This window comes from Dendrobates tinctorius, unplaced genomic scaffold, assembly GCF_039654945.1.
Source record: "Dendrobates tinctorius isolate UK_male_01 unplaced genomic scaffold, ASM3965494v1 ptg000038l, whole genome shotgun sequence".
NCBI classification, from domain to species: domain Eukaryota; kingdom Metazoa; phylum Chordata; class Amphibia; order Anura; family Dendrobatidae; genus Dendrobates; species Dendrobates tinctorius.
In genome coordinates this window covers 28,929,772-28,957,670 of record NW_027361706.1, presented here as the reverse complement: position 1 = coordinate 28,957,670, position 27,899 = coordinate 28,929,772, and the positions used below count along the sequence as shown (strand labels likewise).

General features: G+C 43.4%; 1 protein-coding gene across 1 annotated transcript in view; it reads left to right on the top strand.

Annotated features, from left to right (window-relative positions):
- The first annotated feature begins 2,081 nt into the window (after positions 1-2,081).
- CDC42EP1 (CDC42 effector protein 1) overlaps positions 2,082-27,899 on the top strand; it is a 60,968-nt gene continuing 35,150 nt past the window's right edge. Inside the window, exon 1 of the mRNA XM_073574335.1 lies at positions 2,082-2,214. The gene's annotated coding sequence lies outside the window, so the exon portion shown is untranslated. The remainder of the gene's footprint in view (positions 2,215-27,899) is intronic.

The following is a 27,899-nucleotide window of genomic DNA, read 5'->3' as shown; positions in this document are numbered from 1 at the left end:
GGGCACTTTAGTATATAGTTGACATAGTCTTGGGTAAAAAAGTAGTTTTGTTGTGGGCCACTAGAAGGGGACATACTAGTGGGCTCTATAGGTATGTCGGATAGGATGTTCATAGAGGGTTAAGTGTAGGAGGGACAGCCGAGTAGTAAGCGGGGACCTCATAGGCAGTTAGGTCAGAGGGGGCCAGGGAGCCCTAGAGTCCACATGGGCTATAGGCCCAGACAGCTTGGCAGCCACGCAACGTTTAAGTGCTGCAGCCCACGTTACCCACGGCCACTGTGTGTCATAGCAGTGGGCCAGTTCAGAAACGGAAAGATGTGGCGACTTGTCACTTGGGCCTATGCTTTTAGGGCAGGAGTTGGCTGGACAGATGAAGTGAAGGGAGCTGGTACTTCAACGAGTTCAGTACAGACGGGTCGGATGCTTTACCAGAGGCAACAAACCTGGTGACTGATGATATTGAGTCTGGGGTGAAACAGGCAGAAGGAATTGTCATCATGGCAAGGTTAGGCCAGGAAGGAACTGGGGAGCAGTTTAGGATGGTCCGGTCCGGGCATGTACTGCACAGAAGTGTCAGCCAGAAAGGGAAAGATGAGGAAACAAGCAAATGGCACAATGTACCAACTGTGGATGTAACGTGTGATGTACTCAGTAAAGAAAGTGTTAAAGTTGACTCAGACTGTGTCTCCATTGCTGGGGGTCGCCTGGAAGAGGGACTGTTATTTCCTGGGAAGTGTCCAGAGGAAGCTGATTCTGGAGATGCAGGTATGCAGAAGAGAAGAGTACATTTTTCTGTAGGGGAAGGATTGGACATGGGAATAGTTGTTATTCAGGTCATGACTACAGTCTTGTCCCTCCCTTAGGTGTAGTCGGCAGGATGCGACTACCTCGCAATGCGGAGAACCTACTAAATGAAATGATGAAGATGTGTGTGCGACTGCTGTGCCCCTGGAAGATGACCGAGAGAAAGAGCTGGCAGCTGTTATCCTTGAAGAAGAAATTGTGCAAGAAACCTTGGATTTGCCTACTACCAACTTTGTGACAACACCGGACCTGACTACCGGATTGAATTTAACTGACTCGAGAAGAAAAACTAACACCTCTAATGTGACCAAGATGGCGGCGGTAAAAATGGCGGGAGATGGAGAAGTGAACAACAACGAGAACCACGTCCTTCATTGGTGTTGCCGTCACCTCTTAGCTCCAAAACCTGCCTGCCAGTTAGCCCTCATCCGCCCCTGGTGGATGCGGATGAAGAGAAGAAGGCCTTGCCCCTTGCCAGCCAACAACAATGGAGGGGAGGAGCAGTTGGAGACGGTCCCACTGGGTGACGGGTGGGGCTCAGAAGAAAATTCCGGAAGGAACTGTGCAGTGCCATCTTGTACCCTTGAACCGGCCAAGATGCAGCACTCGTGCAAAAGAGAGCAAAGTACTGCAGGCGCTGGGCCTCTCTGACCTATCCCGGCGCCTGCGCACTGCACTACTTGGCTCTGCCTTCAACAGGGCAGAGAAGTACGCCTGCGCAGGAGCGCGATCCTGGGGAGCCTGTGAAGCAAGAACATAGAATTCTGTAGATAAGCCCTGAAAGGCGATGGCCGTATCTTATATCGAACAAAAATGCTGACAGGTTCCCTTTAACTGTTTCGGCATGTTGAGCACACTGATACAGTTTAGATTAGCGTAGCTCCGGGTGGAGCCATCTGAGCACAGGGCCTGGGGAAATGTCATCCTCTACCCTGCCGGTAGCTACACTACTGATTGTACTGACCAACGTTTCCACTTTCGGATCAGTCCTTTTCATGCATTTAGAGAAGTATATTTAGATAAGGCAATACTCCTTATTTTGTTCCCTACACATAAACCCAAAAACTATATCAAAAGTGTGAGTACCAGTTATTTGGGAAAGCACCATATATCACCCACTGAGCTCCTTTATTTTTCCTTATTCATTTTTTATGTGCTAAACCTTCTGACCTAAATTCTTCATCCATTCTCCCCTTGCTACTACAGGACTTCCTAACTTCCCTCCTTTCTTTCTCCTATCGCCCTCTCTTCTCCGGATAGGCTCCTTCCCTGCTCGCTCGGTCCCAGCCTACTTTCCTAGCATGCTCTGACTCACTTTGTGGACCCTTATTCTTCCAGCTGTTATGGATTTTTCCTGAAGCTGTGCACAGACTGGCAGTCTGGAACACTGATGGACGAACGGACAGACAGGTAAGCCCTACAACAGTCCATAAGCTTCATATATATCTACTTCTGAGCAACTTTTTTCGTTTCCTCTCGGAGGATCCTAAAACTTTTGTTGAAAGCACAATAGGCATGGAGTGACGTGACAGCACAGATAGAAACCCTGTAAGCCTTAAATCCTCCTTCAATGTTTTATATTCACTTACAATTCTAAATGCTTAATCTGCTATAATGCTGACGAGTGTAAATGGATATCCATGGCTGCGGGTTATCTGCACGCAAGTTCTTACAATAAGGGAGAAAAATGAATATGTTTCCTGAAATTTTGCAAATTTTATTACTAGGATTTAGCCAATTTCTGCTGATTCAAGTCTATTTGGAAGTAGACAACTAACTAAAAGCACAAGGAGCAATGATCCAACTGATTTGAAGCGAGTCATAGAATGAGCTTATATCTTATCCTTTCTGGGCAGCATGGTGGCTCAGTAGTTAGCACTGTTGCTTTGCTGGGATCCTGGGTTCAAATCCCACCAAGGACACCTACAAGTAGTCTGTATGTTCTCCCCATGTTTGAGTGGGTTTTCTCCGGGTTCTCCAGTTTTCTCCCACAGTCCAAAGACATACTGATAAGGAATTTAGATTATGAGTCCCAATGGGGACAGTGATGATTGATAATGTATGTAACATATGATGGCGCTATATAAGGGACTAAGATAAATATTATTCAGATGTCGATACACCATCACAGGTCCTCAACTGCAACTAATATTTACTTTTTTAAATCAAATGCATGTAGACTTTTGTCTTACTGCGTCAGAAACTCTAGAAATGAGAACATTAGTTCAGGACAATGTTCACACAGCGCGTTCAGACGTTACGATCTATATGTCATTGACTCCCTTAGAAACCAGTATGTTTACAATAATAGTGGGGAATGGCATGAAGATCTAGTTTATATACAGTAAGTTACTATAAAACATATACTAGTTTGGCATATTATATGTAGGAAATGGATATGCTCCCAGCATATATGCTACAGATGAAGGCCAAGCTTGGCAAACAATGTGACATAAGTGGCAAATAGTGATGAGCGAGCATGTTCGGATAAGGTGTTATCTGAGCATGCTCGGGTCCTAATGGAGTGTCTTTGACGTGGTTGAAATATATATTCGAGTCCCCGCGGCTGCATATCTTGCAGCTGTTTGACAGGCAAAACACATGCACATGCCTAACAGTGGCTGTTGAACATCTGCGAGACATGCAGCGGTGGGGACTGGAACATATTATTAGAGCACACCGAAGACTCTCAGTTAACACAGAGCATGCTCAGATAACACCTTATCCCAGCACGTTCGCTAATCACTAGTGGCATGAACCTGGCTTCATAAGCAACCTTCATACCTTAGCTTAATAATTATACCCTTAATATGTGTGCTAAGTGTATTTCATATGCATCAGGCAAGGCCAAAGGAGGTTACAGCTTGGAGATTTGTCGTGTCGCTGCATAGGCCAAAATAAATTTCCTGCACATGATGGACATTTGCGCTTTCCCACTCTGTGTCCCCTGCAGTCAGCAATGTCCTCTGTGTACTATGTTCTGGCCGCTCTCTTATCTTCCCTGTATAAATAACTTTTACATTTGTTCAACTGTTTATTATTAATCTGTGCTGCCCCCTTTGTAAAAGAACTCGCTCCTCTCTCCTGAAGAGTACACAGTCCATCTACTTTCACTGTAGGAATGAGGCCACCAAAAATCTAGAGATCAGGGTTGTCACCATGTGGTTGCACAATCTGTTCCCAGGTCACTGCCCGATCTTGGACTTAGAAAGTCGAGAGCAAGTCATAAACTGAATATATATATATATATATATATATATATATATATTATTTTTTTTATTTTTATTTTTTAAACTCTGCACACCCTTGTTTACTGCCAGGCATAGTTAGGTAAAAAAACAAAAAAAAAAACCAAGAGCTAACATTTCAGAATCTTTTTCACCTTTACTGTCACCCATAGACTGTACAAATCCATTGAAAATCTAACTAAAAAAATACCAGGTGGAAAAAGATAAATGAAGAACTAAAATAATGTGGCTGCATAAGTATACACACCCTGAAACTAATACTTTTGCTGAAGTACTCTTTGAATTTATGACATCATTCAGTCTTTTTTCGTAGGAATCTATCAGCATGGCACATCTAGACTTGGCAATCTTTGCCTCATCTTCCTTGTAGTAGCGTTACAAATTTGTCAGATTGTAAGGACATCTCCTATGTACATACTAACATAGTTAGCAAGGCCGAAAAAAGAAATTTGTCCATCCAGTTCAGCCTATATTCCATCATAATAAATCCCCAGATCTACGTCCTTCTAAAGAACCTAATCACTGTAAGATACAATATCGTTACGCTCCAGGAAGACATCCAAGTCTCTCTTGAACCCCTTGACTGAGTTCGCCATCACCAACTCCTCAGGCAAGGAATTCCGGATTCTCACTGCCCTAACAGTAAAGAATCCTCTTCTATGTTGGTGGAGAAACGTTCTCTCCTCAAGACACAGAGAATGCCCCATTGTGGTATAAACAGATCCTCAGAGAGAAATTTGTATTGTCCCCTTATATACTTATACATGGTTATTAGATCGCCCCTTAGTCGTCTTCTTTCTAGACTAAATAATCCTAATTTTGCTAATCTCTCTGGGTATTAATCATAGAATCATAGAATCGTAGAGTTGGAAGGGACCTCCTGGGCCATCTGGTCCAACCCCCTGCTCAAAGCAGGATTCGCTAAATCATCCCAGTCAGATGTCTGTCCAGCCTCTGTTTGAAGACTTCCATTGAAGTAGAGCTCACCACTTCTCGTGGCAGCCTGTTCCACTCATTGATCACTCTGTCAAAAAGTTTTTTCTAATATCTAATCTGTGTCTCCTCCCATTCAGTTTCATCCCATTGCTTCTAGTCTTTCCTTGTGCAAATTAGAATAAAGTTGATCCTTCTAAATTGTGACAGCCCTTGAGATATTTGTAGACAGCTATTAAGTCTCCTGTCAGTCTTCTCTTTTGCAAACTAAACATTCCCAAATCCTGCAACCTTTCCTCATAAGACAGGGTTTGCAGACCGGTCACCATTCTAGTCGCTCTTTTCTGAACTTGCTCCAGTTTGTTGATGTCTTTTTTAAAATGTGGTGCCCAAAACTGGACACAATATTCCAGATGAGGTCTGACCAAAGAGGAGTAGAGGGAAATAATGACTCATCATGATCTAGACTCACATGATCTAGACTGTATGCTTCTGTTAATACATCATATAATTGCATTTGCCTTTTTTGCTGCTGCATCACACTGTTGACTCATATTCAGTCTGTGATCTATTAGTATACGCAAGTCTTTTTCATATGGGCTGTTGCTTAGCCCTATTCCTCCCATTCTGTATATGCTTTTTTCATTTTTATTGCCCAGATATAGTACTTTGCATTTTTCCCTGTTAAAAACCATTCTGTTAGTTGCTGCCCACTTCTCCAGTTTATTTATATCTTTTTGAATCCTCTCTCTCTCTTCTCTAGTTTTAGCTATCCCTCCTAGCTCTGTGTCATCAGCAAACTTAATTAGTTTACCCTCAATTCCTTCATCTAAATCGTTGATAAAGATGTTGAACAATACAGGGCCCAGGGCAGAGCCCTGTGGTACCCCACTTGAGACATTCTTCCAACTGGATGTGCAGCCATTTACGACCACTCTTTGGGTCCGATCACTAAGCCAGTTATGAATCCACCTAACAGTTGCCTGCCCTTGTCCATTCCATGCTTAGTCATTTTTTCAATAAGGATTGTATGAGATACTTTGTCAAATGCTTTGCTGAAGTCAAGATATACTATATCTACAGCATTTCCTTGTTCCACCCAATCAGTAGTATCAGTATTGTAGTTCCCCCATCCCCTTTATTAATTTTGTTGCCCTCCTTTGTACTTGCTCTAGTTCCATTATTTCCTTCCTGAGCACCGGTGCCCAAAACTGTACACAGTACTCCATGTACTAACCAGGGATTTGTACAGAGGCAGTATAATGCTCTCATCATGTGTATCCAGACCTCTTTTAATGCACCCCATGATCCTGTTTGCCTTGGCAGCCGCTGCCTGGCTGGCTGCTCCAGGTAAGTTTGTCATTAACTAGGATCCCCAAGTCCTTCTCCATGTCAGATTTACCCAGTGGTTTCCCATTCAGTGTATAATGGTGATATTGATTCCATCTTCCCATGTGTATAACCTTACATTTATCATTGTTAAACTGAATCTGCCACCTTTCGGCCCAAGTTTCCAAGTTATCCAGATCCATCTGTAGCAGAATACTATCTTCTCTTGTTTTGACTGCTTTAGTTTTGTATCATCTGCAAATATTGATATTTTACTGTGTAAACCTTCTACCAGATTGTTAATAAATATGTTGAAGAGAATAGACCCCAACACCGACCCCTGCGGTACCCCACTGGTCACAGCGACCATCCCCTCTTCTTCTAGTTTAACGCCCTCCTGATGAGTGTAGCGAGTCTTCTGGCGAATGTGTGTTTCCCAGGTTTGTTGAGGTGTAGTCCGTCTCTGGCGAGGAGTCCATCATACAGGTAATTCACACCATAGTCCAGGAATCCGAATCCTTCTTGTCTGCACCATCATCTTAGCCAGTTGTTCGCATCAAGGATCCTGTTCCATCTCCTGGTGCCATGCCCGTCTACTGGAAGGATAGAAGAAAAAACTACCTGTGCATCCAGTTCATTTACTTTCTTCCCCAACTCTTCCAATTCCTTGCAGATTGTCAGTAGGTCCTTTCTTGCCGTGTCATTGGTGCCAACATGTATCAGAAAAAATTTATGGACATCCTTGGAATTGATGAGATTTGGTATCCTATCGGTCACATCCTTGATCTTCGCACCTGGGAGGCAGCAAACTTCTCTTGCTGTTATGTCCGATCTGCAGATGGCTGCTTCTGAGCCTCTCAGTAGTCAGTCTCCCACCACTACCACTCTTCTTCGCCTCTTGGCTGTACTTTTTGTTATCACTTCTGGGTGTTGCTGTGTACCCTTTTCTTCTTTGCTTGCTGGTAGTGCCTCATCTTTAGGCACTACAGCGCTTTCTACAGGTCACCCACAGATATTCAATTGTTTTCAGTTCTGGGATCTGACTTGGCCATTTCAAAGCTTTGATCTTCTCCTGAGGTTTCCATTCTCTTGTTGATTTGGAGGTATGTTTAGGGTCAATTCCATGGTGAAAGGTGAAATTCCTCTTCATCTTTAGCTTTTTAGCAGATGCCTGAAGATTTTGATGTAAAATTGACTAATCTTTTGAACTGTTCAGAATTCCTTCCACCTTGACTAAAACCCCAGTTTCAGTTGCCCAAAAAACATCATGAAAACATAATTCTGCCTCCCCCATGCTTCACTGTGGTTATGGTGTTCTTTTGGTGATGCAGTGTTGACTTTGCATGAAACATACCTTTTGGAATTATCGCCAAAAAGTTAATCTTTGGTTTCATCAGACTATAACACATTTTCCCACAAGCTTTTGGCAAACTTGATGTAGATTATTGCTAAACATAGCTGGGCTTGGATGTTTTCCTTTGTAAGAAGCTTCCGTCTTACCACTATACCCCACAGGCTAGACATATGAAGAATATGGGATTTTGCTGTCACGCACACTACAAAATAAAACGAATACCTTCAAATCAGCATAATTTGCCTTCAAAACAGCATCAAAGCATTAATTCTTCGAGATACATAGTTTTTGAAGGAATTCGCCAGGAAGGTTGTTCTAGACGTCTTGGAGAACAAACTGCAGATGTTCTGTGGATGTCGCTTGTGCAAATTCTTACGTCTCTTCATATAATAATCCCACACAATCTTGATGATGTTGACATCAGGGCTCTGAGGGGCCATATTGTTATTTAAAGGACTCTTTGTTCTTCTTTACAGTGGGGAAAAAAAGTATTTAGTCAGTCAGCAATAGTGCAAGTTCCACCACTTAAAAAGATGAGAGGCGTCTGTAATTTACATCATAGGTAGACCTCAACTATGGGAGACAAACTGAGAAAAAAAAATCCAGAAAATCACATTGTCTGTTTTTTTTTCATTTTATTTGCATATTATGGTGGAAAATAAGTATTTGGTCAGAAACAAAATTTCATCTCAATACTTTGTGATATATCCTTTGTTGGCAATGACAGAGGTCAAACGTTTTCTGTAAGTCTTCACAAGGTTGCCACACACTGTTGTTGGTATGTTGGCCCATTCCTCCATGCAGATCTCCTCTAGAGCAGTGATGTTTTTGGCTTTTCGCTTGGCAACACGGACTTTCAACTCCCTCCAAAGGTTTTCTATAGGGTTGAGATCTGGAGACTGGCTAGGCCACTCCAGGACCTTGAAATGCTTCTTACGAAGCCACTCCTTCGTTGCCCTGGCGGTGTGCTTTGGATCATTGTCATGTTGAAAGACCCAGCCACGTTTCATCTTCAATGCCCTTGCTGATGGAAGGAGGTTTGCACTCAAAATCTCACGATACATGGCCCCATTCATTCTTTCATGTACCCGGATCAGTCGTCCTGGCCCCTTTGCAGAGAAACAGCCCCAAAGCATGATGTTTCCACCACCATGCTTTACAGTAGGTATGGTGTTTGATGGATGCAACTCAGTATTCTTTTTCCTCCAAACACGACAAGTTGTGTTTCTACCAAACAGTTCCAGTTTGGTTTCATCAGACCATAGGACATTCTCCCAAAACTCCTCTGGATCATCCAAATGCTCTCTAGCAAACTTCAGACGGGCCCGGACATGTACAGGCTTAAGCAGTGGGACACGTCTGGCACTGCAGGATCTGAGTCCATGGTGGCGTAGTGTGTTACTTATGGTAGGCCTTGTTACATTGGTCCCAGCTCTCTGCAGTTCATTCACTAGGTCCCCCCGCGTGGTTCTGGGATTTTTGCTCACCGTTCTTGTGATCATTCTGACCCCACGGGGTGGGATTTTGCGTGGAGCACCAGATCAAGGGAGATTATCAGTGGTCTTGTATGTCTTCCATTTTCTAATTATTGCTCCCACAGTTGATTTCTTCACTCCAAGCTGGTTGGCTTTTGCAGATTCAGTCTTCCCAGCCTGGTGCAGGGCTACAATTTTGTTTCTGGTGTCCTTTGACAGCTCTTTGGTCTTCACCATAGTGGAGTTTGGAGTCAGACTGTTTGAGGGTGTGCACAGGTGTCTTTTTATACTGATAACAAGTTTAAACAGGTGCCATTACTACAGGTAATGAGTGGAGGAAAGAGGAGACTCTTAAAGAAGAAGTTACAGGTCTGTGAGAGCCAGAAATCTTGATTGCTTGTTTCTGACCAAATACTTATTTTCCACCATAATATGCAAATTAAATGAAAAAAAAACAGACAATGTGATTTTCTGGATTTTTTTTTCTCAGTTTGTTTCCCATAGTTGAGGTCTACCTATGATGTAAATTACAGATGCCTCTCATCTTTTTAAGTGGTGGAACTTGCACTATTGCTGACTGACTAAATACTTTTTTTCCCCACTGTATGTGGCAGATAGTTCAATTACATTTTCTGGGTTATTATCATGCTGCAGATTGAATTTGGAGAAAATCGAACACATTCCTGAAAATATGTCATGATGCATAAATATTTTCCTACATTTCTCAGCATTGAGGACCCCATTAATCCAACTCCATTTGCAGAAATGCAGACCTAAACTTGCAAGGATCCTCCACCATGCTTCATTTCATAAACTTCCTTCATGTCTTGTTTTTTTGCCATTGTGTATGTGCATGAAACTATTATCTACCACAACTTCACCTTTACTGCATAATTTGTCTGTTCCTCATCCAATTTTAAGTCTCCTATGCAGCTCTTTCCTTTAATGGCTATGTTTCAACCTACATGTGAAAGTGATGATCATTATCACCTATTTGCTATAATTGGTTACTCATACACCTGACTGTAATCCCTCAAAATCCCTCACTGTTTGCAAGTGTCTTTATAAGTATTGATGCTGTTTTGAAACCAAAAGATGGTCACACGAAATATTGATGTGATTTAGATTTCTCTTTTCTTCATTCACTTTGTATTTTGTAAATTGGTAAAAAAAAATGATTAACACTTCTATTTTTGAAAACAGTCTTACTCTGCAGCATTATTTCCATACCTTCCTCAAACTTTTGCACTGCACTGTATAAAATAGACAGCAGAAGTGGGTGAGTGGGTTCAAGAAAATCCTACAAGGGTATAATGAATTTGACAAATTCTTGAAGTAATGATACATACAGTGGGTGAAATAAGTATTGAACATGGCGCCAATTTACTAAGTAAATATATTTCTAAAGCTGCTATTGACATGAAAGTTTCATCAGATGTTGGTAACAAACCATCCAATCCACACAGTCAAAGAAAGCAAACTATAGATGTCAATAAATTATTATGTTTTATAATAAGAAATGACACAGGCAAAAAGAATTCAACACGCTTACTGAACTTTAATTAATACATTGTACAAAAGCCTTTGTTGGTGATGACAACTTCAAGACTCCTCTTGTATGGAGAAACTAGTCGCATGCATTGCTCAGATGTCATTTTGGCCCATTCTTCCACACAAGCACTCTTCAAACATTGACAATCCCGTGGGACCTCTCTATGAACTCCAAACTTTAGTTCCTACCATAAAAATGCTATTGGATTCAGGTCTGGTGATTCGCTTGCCATTCTAGAAGCTTTATTTTCTTTGTTTGAAACCAGTTGAGCGGTTCCTTGGCTGCTTGTCTGGGATCATTCTCTTGCTGAAATGTCCACCCTTTTCTCATGTTCATCATCTTGGTAGAATGGCAGCAGATTTTTATCAAGAATGTCTCAGTACATTTGTCCATTCATCCTTCCTTCAATTATATGACATTTGCCAGTGCCATATGCCGGATATCACCCCCATACCATGATGTTCCCCCCTCCAAACTTCACTGTTGGTATGGTGTTTTTGGGTGATATGCAGTGCCTCGAAGCATGGTATGTTTTATGGCATCCATTTAGTATAATTTTGGTCTCAACTGACCAGACTATATTATTTTCTCCCAGGCTTGTATAAATGTTGTTGAGCAAACTTTAAATGCACTTGAACATGCTTTTGTTCAGCAATGGAGTTTTGATGTTTTGCTGAGCATGCATACAAGCCATGGAGGTTGAGTGCATAGCTTATTGTTTTCTTTGAAACAATTTTACCTGCTGATTCCATGTATTTAATGTAGCTCTACAGAGGTGGTCCTTGGCTCAACTCAACTCATCTAATAATTCTTTTCACTCCTCTGTCTGAAATCATGCGAGGAGCACATGGTCATGGCTGTTTATGATGAAAAGATGTTCTTTCCACTTGTGGATTATGGTCCTAACTGGAACTTTTAGTGGTTCAGAAATTCTTCATTAACCAATGCAATCAGTATGTTTTGCAAGAATAAGGTTGCAAAGGTCTTGAGACAGCTCACTGGTTTTACCCATCATGAGATGTTTCTTGTGTGACACCATTTATAAGCCATCAGTTGAACCAGCTGATATTTTTTACTAAGTGACAAATTTGTTTCTTATGACTGATAGATTTCAACTGGTGTCATGATTTCATGTGTTCAATACTTTTTCTCTGTGTCATTTTTCATTATTACACATAACTTATTTTATGGACATCTGTGGTTTGATTTCTTTGCCTGTATGGATTGGATGGGTTGTTACTGACATTTGGTGAGAATTTCATGTCAATAGTACCTTTACAAATATATACTTAGAATATTGGTGACGTGTTCAATACTTATTTCACCCGCTGTATATATAATTAAGAATTAATTAGTTCTTTGTCTGTATCATTAATGTTTCTTGTTTACCTCTCTATAACTAACAATTCTCTGCTTCATTCAGTGTATTGACCTGGTCCTTATGCTCTTTATTCTGTATTTTTTCTATGCACTGGTAATAGAAGGGTGGATCTTCTGGACAAAGCCAAATATGCTGCAGAAACTGCTGATTATACCAAATTTAGCTCAGCCTCAAAATGAAAACTGCTACTGAAAGCAAAGAATGAGAAAGCGAGAGTGAAGGAGGGAGTGACTTCAGGCGAGAAAGTATCTGGTGGGCATGAGAACTGTACTTTTGGCAGACCTTTTATATTAATGTAACCCTTTCATTTCTGCAAACGTCTGGAATGCAGCAGTATAAGTGTCCATCCAATTTGGCAGCATATATCATAGCTTTTTATTTTATTATATGCAGATAGTTATAAAGCTGTTATCACATTCTTTTTACTATGTGCCCACCGCCACTTTACTAATGGTTTTGGCACGCACACCCAAGTTAGTGCCATAATAATATATAGGAATGAATGTGATGGCTCGGGCATTATGTCGGATATAGTAAGAATGCAAATAAAAAGATATGCAGTATAGAGACATTGTAATTTTTTTTTTTTTTTTAAATTGACAGCAAAAACACCAGTCGTGTCTCGGATTTTACTACATTTCTGATTTGTGAGCAAATGTTTCCCGTAATTTGCATTCCACAATTTCACAGCCAGTAGGATCCATTAGGCTATTTGATTTGGATGTTTAAGAATCACTTTTGGTCATTTTTAAAAATAATGAGTGAATATTTGTCCCTTTGCGTTCTATGGCTGGTTAGCCATCCATAAATCATTTATGCAGCATAAATTCACTTTCCTATGCTGCCTAACTCCAGCCGCTCAGTTTCTTAAAGAGAATCTATCACTTGCCATGAATAATAATAATCTTTATTTATATAGCGCCAACATATTCCACAGCGCTTTACAGTTTAACAGTTTCAAAACAGAAGTCATAAGTAGCAACGTTAACAATACAATCATTAAAGAAAAATAAGACGACCCTGCTCGTGAAAGCTTACAATCTACAATGAGGTGGGGGAGATACAAAGTACAGGTGTGTATTTACAATGATGGTGCAGCCATCTTGAGGGAGTGAGGGATAGATGGAGCTGGTGAATGGGCTAAACACGCACACTTACACATAAAATACTGTAACTTAGATTAGTTAGGCTGCTTTGAACAAATGCGTTTTGAGGGAGCGCCTAAAACTATGCAAATTGTGGGTAGTCCTAATTTCTTGGGGTAGAGCATTCCAGAGGATTGGCGCAGCGCGGGAGAAGTCTTGGAGTCAGATTGGGAGGTGCGGATTAGTGCAGAAGTTAGTAGAAAGTTGTTTGCAGAGCGCAGAGGACGGTTAGGCTGATAGAAATGAGGGAGGAGATGTAGGGGGTGCTGCACTGTAGAGAGCTTTGTGGGTGAGAAAAAGTACTTTGAATTGGATCCCATAATGAATGGGCAGCCAGCGTAACGATTAGCGAAGAGCGGACACGTCCGAGTACCGATTAGCCAGATGGATGACCCTGGCTGCTGCATTAAGGATGGACTGGAGAGGGGAAAGTCCAGTAACGGGGAGGCCAATTAATAGAGCGTTGCAGTAGTCCAGGCGGGAGTGGATCAATGCGACAGTGAAGGTTTTTATTGTTTCCATGGTGAGAAAAGAGCAGATTCTAGAGATGTTCTTTAGGTGTAAGCGGCAAGAGTGGGCAAGAGATTGTATATGGGATGTGAAGGAGAGATTGGTGTCAAACATAACACCCAGACAGCGCGCCTGCTGCCGGGGTGTTATTGTGGTACCACCCACGGAGAGGGAAATGTCAGATTTATGGAGGTTAGTAGATGGCGGGAGCAGAAGAAGTTCAGTTTTGGAGAGGATGAGTTTCAGATAGAGAGCGGACAAGATGTTGGAGACTGCAGACAGACAGTCACTGGAGTTCTGTAGTACAGCGGGAGTAAGGTCGGGGAATGACATGTATAGTTGTGTGTCATCAGCATAAAGATGGTACTGAAAGCCAAATCTGCTGATGGTCTGTCGAATTTGGGCCGTGTAGAGAGAGAATAGAAGGGGGCCTAGGACTGAGCCCTTAGGTACCCTGACAGCGAGAGGAAGAGGAGATGACGTGGAGCCAGCGAACATAACACTGAAGTAGCGGTCAGAGAGATAGGAATAGAACCAGGAGAGAGCAGTGTCCTTAATGCTTAGTGACTGGAGCCTAGAGAGTAGGCGACGGTGGTCAACAGTGTCAAAAGCTGCAGAAAGGTTGAGAAGAAAGAGCAGAGAGTGGTCACCGTTACATTTTGCTATCAGAAGGTCATTGGTAACTTTGATGAGTGCAGTTTCAGTCGAATGTAGGGAGCGGAAGCCAAACTGTGAAGGGTCTAGGAGAAAGGGAGTGGAGAGATAACATGAATCCTTTATGTCATTTTTTTGACCTGGTATAAATGTTGCTGTACTCCTTCATGTGCCTTTTTTTAATTTTTGTTCTTGCGCCTCTCTATTTTTGAGATATGGAACCCTCTTTCTTATAACCTCAATTTAAAAAAAGTTGGGACTCTGGACTATATGTACAGAAAGCAAGAATGAAAACTCTTACGGAGATAGCTTATTCACAACGGAACATAGAACACACATCAGAAGGTGAATATTAGACATTTTTCTTTTTCACATGAAAAAAATGAACTAATTTAAAAACCGATGGTACCAACTCATCTCGAAAAAGTTGTGATGGGACCGTGTCTACCATTGTGTCCTCTCTTCTCACAACAAAATTGTAAATGTCTGGGAAGGGAGGAGACAATCGCTGGAACTTTGGGATAGGAATATTTTCTCGTTCTTGTCTGATATAGGATTCTCCCTGCCCAACAGTCTGGGGTCTTTGCCAGGTTTTTAATTTCATAATGTCCAAAATGTCTTCCATTGGTGAAAGGTCTGGACTGCTTGTGGCCGGGTCATCACCAGAACTCTTCTCCTGTTAGGCCATGCTGTTGCAATGGATGCTGTATGTGGTTTACCATTGTCTTGCTGTAATATGCGAGGCCTTACCTGATGTATACATGGTCTGGATGGAGCAGATGTTGTTCTAACACCTCCAATATAATGCTCAGCATTGATGGCGCCTTACATGTGTAAGCTGCCCATGTCTTAGTCACTAATGGACCCCCAGCCATCAGAGATGGAGGAACTGTGCTCTGATAACAAGCTGGATGGTCCTTCTCCTCTTGAGTCCACAGGAGTCGGTGTCCATGGTTTCTTCAAAGAATTTTATATTTTGATTCATCCAACCTCAGAACAGTTTTCCATTTTGCCTCAGTCCATTGTAATTGAGCTTTGGCCCAGAGAAGATGGAAGTGTTTCTGGATTGTGTTGATAGACGGCTTCTTCTTTATACATTAGAGCTTTAATTTGCATTTGTGGATTGCACTGTGTTCACAGATAGTGATTTCTGGAAGTATTTCTGGGCACATGCAGTGATGTACACAATCAAGTCATGTCTGGTTTTAATGCAATGCTTCCTGAGGGCCTGAAGATCACAAGCATCTAATATTCACTGCTGTCCTTGTCCCTTGCTCACAAGGATTTCTCTGAATCTTTTGATGACATTATATCTGTAGATACTGGAATATGCAAAGTCTTTGTAATTTTACATTGATTAATATTTTTCTGAAATTGTTCCACAAATTTTAGACACACATAGATTGTTCACAGATTAGTGACCTCCGATCATCTTTGCTTCTGAGAGACTCTGCCTCTCTGACATACTCTTTTATATACAATCATCTGGCTTAGTTGAAAATGAACCCTTCAGGTTTTTTTTTTACATTAGTACCACTTAGTTTTCCAGCCTTTTGCTGACCCTGTTTCAACTTTTTTTGTTTTTGTGTTGCTGCCATCAATTTCAAAATGAGTTATTTTTTTCAAATGAAGTAGAAAAATGTCCAACAATCAACTTCTGATATTTGTTCTATGTTCTGTTGAGAATAAAATGTGGCAATAAGATATTTTCAGATCATTGTATTCTTGTTTCCTTTACATTTTACACAGTCTTAACAACTTTTATATAATTGGGGTTGTAAATGCAAATCTAGTTATATTAGGCAAGTGGTCTTGGACCTCATCCTTTCTCTATGGACAATTATTCGGAGTACCACACCCCTAAGGGGGACTGATGGGGCATGTGTTCTGGAGAGCGGGTGCCAGGGAGTAAGAGGCATAGCTGAGGGGGAGTGATGGGGCATGTGTTCTGGGTGCCAGGGAGTTAGAAGCATAGCTAAGGGGGAGTGATGGGGCATGTGTCCTGGGTGCCAGGGAGTTAGAAGCATAAATAAGGGGGGATGATGGGTATGTGTTCTGGATACTGGGTTCCAGGTTGCTAGAACCATAGCTATGGGAGACTGATGGGGCATATGTCCTGGATGCTGGGTGCCAGGGAATATGAGGCATAGCTTTTATATAATTGGGGTTGTAAATGCAAATCTAGTTATATTAGGCAAGTGGTCTTGGACCTCATCTTTTCTCTGTGGACAATTATCCGGTGTATGGTGACTGATGGGGCATGTGTCCTGGATATTGGGTGCCAGAGAGTAAGAGGCATATCTAAGGGGTGCTGATGGGGCATGTTTACTGGATAGTAGGTGCCAGGTAGCTAGAAGCATAGCAACAAAGGGGTGCTGATGGGGCATGTTTACTGGATAGTAGGTGCCAGGTAGCTAGAAGCATAGCAACAAAGGGGTGCTGATGGGGCATGTTTACTGGGCGCTGGGTGCCATGATGTAAGAAGCATAGGTAAGGAGATAGACGAGTCATGTGTCCTGAATGCTGGGTGCCTGGGAGTGAGAGGCAAGGCTAAGAGGGACTGATGGGGATGCGTTCTGGATATTGGGTGCCAGGGACCTAGAAGCATAATTAAGGGGGAAAGGAGGGCATGCGTCCTGGATGCTAGAAGAGTAACTAAGTTGACTCGCTGTACTCGTTACGAGTAGCTCCTAATACTCGGGTACTCGTAACGAGTAGTGAGTCCAATGTAAGTCTATGGGAAATGCGAGTAATGGGCTGTGTGTGTGCTAGGCTGGGCGGGGACTGTGCGAAGACAGTGCCGGGCTGTGCAGGACTGTGCTGGGTTGTGCGGGACTGTGCTGGGCTGTGCAGGTACTGTGCAGGGACTGTGCTGAGCTGTGCGGGACTGTGCTGGGCTGTGCGGGACTTGCTGGGCTGTGCAGGGACTGTGCTGGGCTGTGCGGGACTGTGCTGGGCTGTGCTGGGCTGTGCAGGTACTGTGCGGGGACTGTGCTGAGCTGTGCGGGACTGTGCTGGGCTGTGCGGGACTTGCTGGGCTGTGCGGGGACTGTGCCGGGCTGTGTGGGACTGTGCCGGACTGTGCGGGACTGTGCTGAGCTGTGCGGGGGCTGTGCCAGGCTGTGCTGGGCTGTGCTGTGCGGGGACTGTGCTGGGCTGTGCAGGTACTGTGCGGGGACTGTGCTGAGCTGTGCGGGACTGTGCTGGGCTGTGCGGGACTTGCTGGGCTGTGCGGGGACTGTGCCGGGCTGTGTGGGACTGTGCCGGACTGTGCGGGACTGTGCTGAGCTGTGCAGGACTATGCTGGGCTGTGCTGGGCTGTGCTGTGCGGGGACTGTGCTGGGCTGTGCAGGACTGTGCTGGGCTGTGCAGGGACTGTGCAGGGCTGTTCAGGACTGTGCCAGGCTGTGCTGGTCTGTGCTGTGCGGGGACTGTGCTAGGCTGTGCAGGACTGTGCTGGGCTGTGCGGGGACTGTGCAGGGCTGTGCAGGACTGTGCGGGACTGTGCTGAGCTGTGCGGGACTGTGCTGGGCTGTGCGGGACTTGCTGGGCTGTGCGGGGACTGTGCCGGGCTGTGTGGGACTGTGCCGGACTGTGCGGGACTGTGCTGAGCTGTGCCGGACTGTGCTGGGCTGTGCTGGGCTGTGCTGTGCGGGGACTGTGCTGGGCTGTGCAGGACTGTGCTGGGCTGTGCAGGGACTGTGCAGGGCTGTTCAGGACTGTGCCAGGCTGTGCTGGTCTGTGCTGTGCGGGGACTGTGCTAGGCTGTGCAGGACTGTGCTGGGCTGTGCGGGGACTGTGCAGGGCTGTGCAGGACTGTGCGGGACTGTGCTGGGCTGTGCGGGGACTGTGCGGGCTGTGCCGAATATTGCGAGGCGAGTAGTGAAATTTACTCGCCAGGATTCGAGTAACGCGAGTACCGCATTACTCGCCAAGCACCGAATCCTAACGAGTATACTCGCTCATCCCTAGTAAACAGGCATAGCTTATAGCGACTGATGGGGGAAGAATGCTTGATGCTGTGTGCCATGAGCAAAGAGGTACAGCTAAGCGGGGTAATGGGGCATGTATTCTGGATACTGCCTGCCAGAGGACCAACAAGCTTCCTTGCATTGGCGACAGTATCTAGACATCTTGCAACATTACCAAACAATCTATTTCTTAGTTATACTGCCACCACTCCTGTGGGCCTTTTTTATCCTGATATAATCTGACTATGATCAAAAAATATTAACCCTTTCTCATGAGGGAAACTTGTGGGATCACTTTTCATAAACAACCTTGTTATGGTCTTTATCGTCTGAAAAGAATAGAGCCTACAAAAGGCACAATGTGGCTTCTATAGAGCAAATTGTAAAGGGGCATCCGAACTGTCTTGGCGTCATTCCCCTTCCCAGTGGGTGATATGAATATGCACAAGGCTTCAATCTCCATAGGCATGGCAGTGTTAGCGAAAAAGGGATGTAGGAACCAGAACAAAATGTTACAGAACTTTTCTTTCATTCTTTCCTTGCCTATTTATAATTCAGTCTGTAAGTGTAATTTTCTCTTAAGCTCTGTTAACATCTGCTTAACCATTTCTATTAGAAGTCTCCATTGCAGATTTTGTAAAAAAAAAAACGCTGGTTTAAAAGGGCAAGATGCAAATTGTATCCTTTGATATAACCTCACTGAACTTATTATAGTCCATGGAGTTGTTGCATGCTGTTGGCGAGGCTGACTCCATCTTTATGCGGGCCCTTACACAGCAGTCCAAGTTGGCACCTCTTTGATTTTGGTTTTTCCTATTCACTTTCCAAAAAATATCTATATTTTTTTATTTTCCATGACAATGCCACTGGCTCCCCGCAATATGTTGTGGGGAGGTCAATGGGGTTCAGAATGTATAGTTTCCCCCTCATTTCTAGGAGGTAAAACTGCTGCAATCAGAGCTACAACACACCCGAACCTATGCTACATAGAGTGGGATCGTACATGCATGTGGTGCACAAATGCTGCACAATAAGAATGCATTCAGAAAAGCAAATGTTAATAGTTTATTTTTTTTATCAATTAACATACAAAGTACATGAACAAAAGAAAAGTCTAAATCAAATCAATATTTGGCATAAGTCCCAAATTTTGAAGAACAGATTAAGGGCAAATTTTTTTTTAAAAAAGAAAGCACATTAAATTGACATTTCTGTAAATGTTTTTCATTAGTTTTTAGTAACTTTATAGGAAGAAAAAAAATCTCTTGTATTCTCCCTCTAGAATACAGAGAAATAGAAATATACCGCTATGTACAGATGTATCAGTATAATCTGCCTGTGGGGTCACAGCCTGCAATACAGATTAAGTATACAAAATGATTCCAGTAAAATCAACAGAGCCTGTGACTGAATAGCTTTAGCGCCTGCCTGTAATGCTGAAGGGTGTGAGTTCAAGATCTGGCTAAACTCACACAAAAGAGAAAATGACATTTTTGTAATTTGTTACTATTTACTTTTTATTATTTTATTTATAGGACTTTTTATGTCTAGTATATAAGTACAAAGAAATACACCGCTATATACAATGTATCTCTATGTACCTGTATATTCTGCTTCTTGGTTCACTGCCTGCAATACAGCTCAAGATTACCAAATTCTCCTATGTTTTTCTTTACGGGCTGTGGCTAATACCTGTGAACATAGAAATGCAAGTTTGAGAACCAATCACAGGAGAAGATGTTGAATGTTATAATTTAATTTCTGTCAGTGCAGAGAGGTGAGTATTAGAAGTTGGGACAAAGCCCTGGCCTGCAAGGATAGTCCGGCTGAATCCAGGACGGTTGGGAGCAGCTATGTATTTGGTGTGACCACCTTTACCTTCAAAAAGTTATCAAAGCATTAATTCTTTTAGGTACACCTGCACGCAGTTTTTAAAAGAACTGGCAGAGAGGTTGTGCCAAACATCTTGGAGAGCTAGCCACAGATCTCAAGAAACCACTGGAGCCATAGGCGGAGGAGGACATGACTTGGGGATGGGTGGACCTTTACTCCTGCAGCTTTTTTGGTCTAGTGGTGTAGTAGATTTTTAAGCACGAGGGATGTTGCTTTAAGAGTAAGAAGCACAGTATGTCTGTGCCTGGTGGGTTACTGTGAGGAGGGTGGGGCTTATATAGAGCAGGAGATCTGTGTCTCTTCCTCTTTCATGCACAGGATGAACAAGAGGAAGCATTTCTGCAGTGTCAGGGAGTATAATACTGGGGTTATCACCTCACATTACAGATGATTTTAGGAGCACAGTCATCTCAGACATCATGTACGAGTGTAGTATCAGCTCCTACATTATGTATGGGATCATTATTACCTCAGCAATTCATGTAGCTGCCATGTCCCTCATGTGCATGCTACATTTTCCTCACAGACTGTGAGACAACGTCTGGGTGACCTCCCTGCAGACATGTTTGATATACTACTCTGCATTCACCTCAGACATTGTGTAGTGTGTACTAGGGTAGTATCAGCTCCTACATCATATCTGGGAGCAAGATTACCTCAGGAATTCATGTAGCTGCCATGTTCCCTCACTTATTGCAGAGGCAGCTTTTGTGTGACCTCCCTGCAGACATTTCTGATATACAACATTACTGCTGTATTATACAGAGTCTTCATGAGTTCTGGGTTTATGTATGATAGGACAGAGCAGGGACACATACAGTGTCTGCCATTACTATGGTGGAGCTGGGCAGTGACATGTATTAGAGACACTGGTGAGAGGAGCAGTCGGGGGGATGGTATATGTATGATGGTGAGAGGAGCAGTCAGGGGATGGTATATGTATGATGATGAGAGGCTGCACTTCATGTCAGTGCACTGTATACTGACCCTGCTGTGTGCTGATTATCCCCCCTTCCCAGTTATGGAGTCTGATGATCTGTATAAGACCTCATCTCTGTTACATACTTTGATGCTGGGTGTGCAGATCCTGTGTAACCAGGTTACTCACTATATGTGGTATATGTGTAAAGGCTCTATTCCTGTGCTGTATACTTCACCTGTACCACAGGTCTGTATACATGATATCACTCCTCACTCTGCTATATACGGATCATGCTGGGTATAGACATCCTGTGTCTCCAGGTTATTTTCCTGGCTGTACATATAACCTGGACATGACTTCCAGCTTAGTGCTTGATTTCCATAGCTATTGCTGCCTTTAGTCCTCCCTCTCGTATGTTGCATGATCAGAGTATACCCACCAAGAGCTTATTTTATATTACCTAAGATGGTGGATAGCACAGGCCTGAATGGTTTATGTTTTATCATGTGTAAAATAAATAATCGGGGAGTAACTCGGCACACTTGAGTGGGCACTAATAACTCAGCACATGGCAGGCAGTGAGTGGGCACTAATAACTCAGCACATGGCGGGCAGTGAGTGGGCACTCCTAGTGTGAGGCTGCACATTGCTCTGGAGGACACAGCATGGGCCCAGTTTTCAGCCCTGTCTCTCGTCTATTGTATGTAGTAGAGTGACTGGGATACAGAACTTGCAGTTTTCTGCTCACACACCTATGGCTGCAGGCAGCTTATATTAGACCTACATATTTCTTACCATTTTTGCACAGCTGGTGATTAGAATCTGTAACTGCTGTAGAGGAGCAGGCGGCTTCTCATTTATTGTTACAGCATATAGCACAGCATTGCCCATCTCTGCCTATTCCTGGACCTTACGATGGGATATTTTCCATTATTAACCTGTTGTATACCTTGGTTGTAAACCTGCATGGTTTTCACCCTCACTTATCCCACATGTTTTTGTGCGGTTGGAGGGGTCCTTGAAGTTGGTTAAATATGGTCTGGGGATCCATTGGGATATGGTTTCCTCCTTTTGAAATTCAATATGGTTCTGGATCTGGTGAAAGGTGGAGGGGAGTTTCGGCAAGGGTTTGTCGGATCCCCAGGAAATTCAAGTGAACATTGGAACCCTTGCGGTTATGGTGCTCCCAAGCTAGTGGGGTAACAGCTGGGAGTAATTGTTGGTACATTTCATGTTCACTTTATATTTGGTAATCACCAGATTTTTTGGGAGCTTCAAGGACTCCTACCAGCGTGTTAATATTATTTATGCTTTGATGTTTTATGGTATGTTTGTTTTAATGAAGGTGTGAATAATATATATATATAAAAAAAAAAAAAAAAAAGGGATCGGTGTATACCCACCAAGTGCTTCTTTTATATTACTTAAGATGGCAGATAGCACTGGCCTGAGTGGATTACCTGGAGCCTGGTGGTTGGGGGGGGTCCTTGAAGTTGGTTAGAAATTGGTCTGGGGGATCCATTGGGATATGATTCCTCTTTTTGGAAGTTGATATGGTTCTGGCCCTGGTGAAAGGTGGAGGGGAGTTTCGGCAAAAGTTTGTCGGATCCCCAGGAAATTCAAGTGAACATGGGAACCCTTGTGGCTATGGTGATCCCGATCTAGTGGGGTAACGGCTGGGAGTAATTGTTGGTACATTTTATGTTTGGTAATCACCAGATTTGGGAGCTTCAAGGACTACCCCCAGCATGTTAATGTTATTTATGCTTTGATGTTTATTTTATGTTTATTTTAATAAGAACATGAATTTAAAATTTAAAAAAAAAAAAAAAGTTATTTGTTTCCCTTTTAGTGGGTCCTTGGAAGTTATTTATAAATTGGTCAGTAGGGGTAACCATATTAAGTATGGACCTCTGGGGTGGGGTTCTTGGAGTTGACGCTGAATCAGCGAAAAGGAATTGGAAGTTAAAATTCTGGATCTGGCTTTTTGGTTACGGCTCTGGACGGGTAACTCTGGACGGGGTGTTACCCGGGAGCTTTTGGATCTGGCTTTTTTGGTTACGGCTCTGGACGGGTAACTCTGGACGGGGTGTTACCCGGGAGCTTTTGGATCTGGCTTTTGGTTATGGCTCTGGACGGGTAACTCTGGACTGGGTGTTACCCGGGAGCTTTTGGATCTGGCTTTTGGTTATGGCTCTGGACGGGTAACTCTGGACTGGGTGTTACCCGGGAGCTTTTGGATCTGGCTTTTGGTTATGGCTCTGGACGGGTAACTCTGGACGGGGTGTTACCCGGGAGCTTTTGGTGGTTGGACTTCCCGGAACGGGATGTTTGGTGCCCTCAGGCTGGTGGTTTACGGCTGAGGGTAACGTGGATTTTTTAAGTTCTTGTGTTTTTGCCAAATATTTAGCCAGAATTTTTGGGGCTCCAAGAACCCTCCCCTCATGTCGTATAAGATTGTGTATTTCATACTTATTGTAAATGTTTATGTTATTTGTAAATAAACTGGCCGCTGACCCCCCCCTGGGTTTGGAAGGGTAACCATTTCAGGTATGGCACCCTGGTTTTGAGGGGTAACCATCTTAGGTATGGCCCCCTGGTGTGGAGGGGGTAACCATCTCGGGTATGGCCCCCTGGTATGGAGGGGTGACCATCAGGGTATGGCCCCCTGGTCTCCAGAAGCATTTTTATTTTATAGGACCCTGTTAGGGTAAAGGCCCTGGGGTCATGGCAATCATATTTTGCATGCCTACAGAAGAAATTGCCTCCTCTGAGCCAGGAACAGTGGCTGGAGGGGAGAAGAGAACTAGGTTGTCGTCTGGACAATGCAGTTATCTAGAGCATGAAACTGAAGAGCAATGGGGCAGTATGCCTACTCCCGGTGCCCTTGAGCCAGTGGGAGCGGCTAAGGGTAAAGTAATGAAGTGAATAGAGGTCAACAGTAAATGTTATCAAGCGCATGAAAAACAATGAACAATGGCGTGTCAGTTTTATTAATAATGCCTTTGTAGACTTTTTCTGCTTTAGGTTTATTTAAATTCCTACTTCCAGATATTCTGAACGTTATTTTATGGTCAGTTATAATGTTGTTATATTGTGTATAGTTTTTAATTACTCCCGATTTATAATATCTTTCTATTGATATGTTCATCACTTTTCGGGTAGTGATAGTAAGTGGGTCTAAGAAATTTTACTGCACAGCTACTGTAAATAATGGTGGTTTCTAGAACAAAAATCTGTGATTTGGTGAATTATTAGAGCTGGCTACAATACGTGCGGTATGATAGTTTTTTGAGGCATGACAGATGTCATTATACAAGTAATCAGATTGTGGCTACGACCTTAATTATGGTTTACTTTCCACATTCCCCATTATGGGATCCTCATTGCAGGATGTTTAACAACTGCTATTTTGCTGTAGTTACAGTATTATCGATCATAACTTGGTAGCATGGCATTGATAAAATTAATCTGTCTGAGCTCTGGAATTTTAATTTGATTACTTGTGTGCACAGACTTTCCATAGCATGTAGAAATGGTTGGTGGGGGTCGAGTCCATTTAAGGTGTCAAATGGCCTCTCTGGTGGCGGTTTAGGAGTCAGGTAGAAGTTGCAGGCAAGTTAAGGTGGACTCATTTTAACTAATAGAGGATGTAAAACCTCATGGTGGTGAACAGGCTCGGCTTTGGTGGCCAGCCTCAAGGACGTTGTAATGGTAACGTCAATCAGGGGCGGGCACAGTGGTTAAGCACAGGAGTGAGGATAATAGGGTCATTGGTGCCCTGAAAGTTTACTGGCTCTGCTTGAATGGCAAGCCAGTGTGTGCCGCCCCTTTATGGCTGTCTGGCCTGGTTCTGTATGTCAGACAGCTGGGGATATCACCGTACTTGTGAATCCCAAGGTACTAGCACTTCACCTGACTCCTACTGTGATTGTTTTAATCCTGTGATTTAAATAAAGCTGTGGCCATTTTGACAACCAAAATAATGTGTTGTGTATTTATTCTAGTGCCTAGGTTTACTGTAGTTATGGTGGTTTTAAGATGGAGTGGGGGTCCGTCCCATATCCATAAGTCAAGAAACCACTGGAGCCATAGGCGGAGGAGGACATGACTTGGGGATGGGTGGACCTTTACTCCTGCAGCTTTTTTGGTCTAGTGGTGTAGATTTTTAAGCACGAGGGATGTTGCTTTAAGAGTAAGAAGCACAGTATGTCTGTGCCTGGTGAGTTACTGTGAGGAGGGTGGGGCTTATATAGAGCAGGAGATCTGTGTCTCTTCCTCTTTCATGCACAGGATGAACAAGAGGAAGCATTTCCCGCCCTCCCGCCCTGTATATAATCATTGTCCTAAAATGTTTTAATTAATGCTTGTCCGATGAATGCTTTATTGTATTTTTGAACTTACCATTGTATATTTTGTTCCAGGTTCAATTTTATCATGGCTATAAAGAGTTAACAGCATTAACCTTCTAAGCCCAAGGGAAGGGCCATCCTTCAGCCATGGTTCCCTAGAGGTTTCCTCCACAGGGGGTTTTTACTCTCCTGAGTGCTGTAGGATGACTCTGTGTGAGTCGGAGGTTTGCCAAGCTAGTCCCCTTAATGCTTTTGCAGGGACTTCTAGCCTATAAGTTTACTAAAGTGATTTATAAAAAAAAAAAAAAAAAAAAAAAATAAAAGGTGTCAAATGTGAATTTATAACCCGTCACAGCTTTGCGGTTTAGGAGTCAGGTGGAAGTTGCAGGCAAGTTAAGGTGGACTCATTTTAACTAATAGAGGATGTAAAACCTCATGGTGGTGAACAGGCTCGGCTTTGGTGGCCAGCCTCAAGGACGTTGTAATGGTAACGTCAATCAGGGGCGGGCACAGTGGTTAAGCACAGGAGTGAGGATAATAGAGTCATTGGTGCCCTGAAAGTTTACTGGCTCTGCTTGAATGGCAAGCCAGTGCGTGCCTCCCCTTTATGGCTGTCTGGCCTGGTTCTGTATGTCAGACAGCTGGGGATATCACAGTACTTGTGAATCCCAAGGTACTAGCACTTCACCTGACTCCTACTGTGATTGTTTTAATCCTGTGATTTAAATAAAGCTGTGGCCATTTTGACAACCAAAATAATGTGTTGTGTATTTATTCTAGTGCCTAGGTTTACTGTAGTTATGGTGGTTTTAAGATGGAGTGGGGGTCCGTCCCATATCCATAAGTCATGTGGATCTAGGTTTGCATAAACCTTTCTGTTTCTTTGTGCAATTCCAGACTTGATTTAGTTAAGCTCAGGGCTCTGTGGAGGCCATATCGTCACTTCCAGGAATCAGTGTACTTCTTTACAATTAAGCAGAGGCATAACTAGGTGTTCAGTTTAAGGGGAGACAAATTATCTGAGTGGGCCCCTAGTCGGGTAACTTTGATTACAACTATAGTGGTCCACCCTAATTGTGATTTTAGGGAACCCTCAGCAGATGACCCAGTTGCTACTGAAAAAAAATCTCACAAAAATCAACACTGATATTACCTCCATATGGTGACAGATAGTGGTTGATACCAGTCCTGGCAACCATGCAAGAAAGTACAGTGCCGTTACAGATAGTGACTAACAGCTTACGTTCTTTTCCATCTGGCCCAGACCGACATGACAACTTTTCCAACCAGGACTTATCTGCAAAGATTACAGCAAAGACACATCTGACTTCTCACGTTTCCAGCACGTCCACATATATTCGCAGCCTGGACAACCTCCTCATCCTGCTGTCACCCCAACGCTGAGCCGCTGCCACCGTATTAATGCACCTTCTGTGTGATACAAAAACTGTTCCTCTTACTGTCCCACATAGTAATTCCTCTCACTGTGCCACAGCTCCCAAATGCACAGTATGATGAACCAAAGCTCCCTTATACACAGTATGATGAACCAAAGCTCCCCTATGCACAGTATGATGCCCCTACACCACCATTATAATGAGCCCACCCCTCCCCTATACACAGTATGATGAACCATAGCTCCCCTATGCACAGTATGATGCCCCTACACCACCATTATAATGAGCCCACCCCTCCCCTATACATAGTATGATGAACCAAAGCTCCCCTATGCACAGTATGATGCCCCTACACCACCATTATAATGAGCCCACCCCTCCCCTATACACAGTTTGATGAGCCCACAGCTCCCCCAAACCACAGTATAATGGTCCTCACAATGTATCACGGCCCACACACCGGATAATGGTCCCCAGAGTAGCACCCATATTGTTTAATGGTCCCCGCTGTAGTCTCAACACTGTATAATGGCCCTCAAAGTATTCCCTACAGTTTATAATGGCCCCCACAGTAGACCCACACCCTGTACAATGGCCACACAAGAGTTCCCACATTGTATAATGGTCCCCACATTGTATAATGGCTCTCAAAGTAGTCCTCAAACTGTACAATGGCCCCCCACATTAGCTCCCACACTGTATAATGGCCCCCACAGTAGTCCCCACATCTTATGTCCTAAACTGTACAATGGCCCCCACTTTAGCTCCGACACTGTATAATGGCCCCCACATTAGCTCCCACACTGTATAATGGCCCCCCACAGTAGTCCCCACATCTTATGTCCTAAACTGTACAATGGCCCCCACATTAGCTCCCACACTGTACAATGGCCCCCACATTATCTCCCACACTGTACAATGGCCCCCACATTAGCTCCCACACAGTGTAATGGCCCACACAGGAGTCCCCACACTGTAT